Below are 2,020 nucleotides of genomic sequence, written 5' to 3' on the forward strand. Positions count from 1 at the left end.
TTCACATCTAATGCTGGGACCCACATCCTCTCCTCCAGTTCGTAACCTCGCCAATGCACCAAGTATTGAAGGGAACGACGTAGAAAATGAGAATCAACAATCTTAGCTGTTTGAAATTTTAAATTGCCATTAAGCATGATTGGGGCCGGTGGCAAGGAAGACGGCTCCAAGGGTACCACATAATTCTTGAGCAGAGACCTGTGGAACATATTGTGAATCCTAAGAGCCTAGGGTAATTGAATCCAAAATTCTACACGTTAATGACGGTGATTACCTTATAGAGACCAATAAACCTAGGTTCCAGCTTCCAGAAAGGAACTTTCAACTTGATATTCCTGGTAGACAACCACACATAGTCAATCACACTTAGGGGTACTTTGCACACTACGACATTGCAAGCCGATGGTAGCAATGCCGAGCGCGATAGTCCCCGCCCCCGTCGCAGCTGCGATATCTTGTGATAGCTGCCATAGCAAAAATTATCGCTACGGCAGCTTCACATGCACTTACCTGCCCTGCGATGTCGCACTGGCCGGCGAACCGCCTCCTTCCTAAGGGGGTGGGTCGTGCGGCGTCACAGCGACGTCATACGGCAGGCGGCTAATAGAAGCAGGGGGGCGGAGATGAGCGGGACGTAAACATCCCGCCCACCTTCTTCCTTCCTCATTGCAGCCGGGACGCAGGTAAGGCGATGTTCCTCGCTCCTGCGGCTTCAAACACAGCGATGTGTGCTGCCGCAGGAACGAGGAACAACATCGTAACATCGGTCCTTCCGAAATTGTGGAAATGACCGACGCTACACCGATCATACGGTTTCGACTCTTTTGCGCTCGTTAATCGTAGTAAAAACGATTCACATACTCCGATGTCGACAGTGATGCCGGATGTGCGTCACTTTCGATTTGACCCCAGCGACATCGCACCTGCGATGTCGTAGTGTGCAAAGTACCCCTTAGGTCCGGACCTGGCAATCATTTTTTCTCAGCCATACATTTGTACCTGTATCCCAACAGCTTCAAATTACTCTGAACCCCCTACCATACAGAAAACAGCGATGAGGCAAAATATTCCTCCTCAGGAACTTCCGAAGCCTCTCTATCATTAAAGGTACTAAATTGCAGATGTACACTGTATTAAGTTTATGCTCAAAACATACAATGCTGCCCTTCACCTCCCCAAACAAGCATACTTTAACACCCTCATCACCTCTCTAGCCAACAATCCTAAACGACTCTTTGATACTTTCCATTCCCTCCTAGGACCAAGGGCGGCTTTGCACGTTGCGACATTGCACGTGCAATGTAGATGGGGTCAAATCGAAAGTGATGCACATCCGGCATCGCAGTCGATATCGCAACGTGTAAATCCTTTTTGATACGATGAACGAGCGCAAAAGCGTTGTTATCGTATCATCGCTGCAGCCTCCGACATTTCCATAATGCCGATGCAGCGACAGGTGCGATGTTGTTCCTCGCTCCTGCGGCAGCACACATCGCTGTGTGTAAAGCCGCAGGAGCGAGGAACATCACCTTACCTGCCTCCAGGCTGCAATGAGAAGGACGGAGGTGGGCGGGATGTTTACATCCTGCTCATCTCCGCCCCTCCACTTCAATTGGCCGCCTGCCGTGTGACGTCGCTGTGACGCCGCACGACCCGCCCCCTTAGGAAGGAGGCGGGTCGCCGGCCAGAGGGACGTCGCACGGCAGGTATGTGCGTGTGAAACTGCCGTAGCCATAGTAATCGCTACGGCAGCTTTCACTAGATATTGCACGTGTGACGGGGGCGGGACTATTGCTGCAGCATCGGTAACACCGATGTCGCAGCGTGCAAAGCCCGCCCAAGAGTTCTGGTCCCAATCACCAACCTCAGTGCAGATGACCTGGCCAATTATTTTTAAAAAAAAATTGACCATATACGCCAGGAAATTTCCTCCCAGCCTCATAACACCACACATTGTCTGCCCTCCTACACTTCATCTAGCTCACTTTCACTCTTTGATCCAGTCACAGAAGAAGAAGAA

This window comes from Anomaloglossus baeobatrachus, chromosome 11, assembly GCF_048569485.1.
Source record: "Anomaloglossus baeobatrachus isolate aAnoBae1 chromosome 11, aAnoBae1.hap1, whole genome shotgun sequence".
In the NCBI taxonomy this organism is placed as follows: domain Eukaryota; kingdom Metazoa; phylum Chordata; class Amphibia; order Anura; family Aromobatidae; genus Anomaloglossus; species Anomaloglossus baeobatrachus.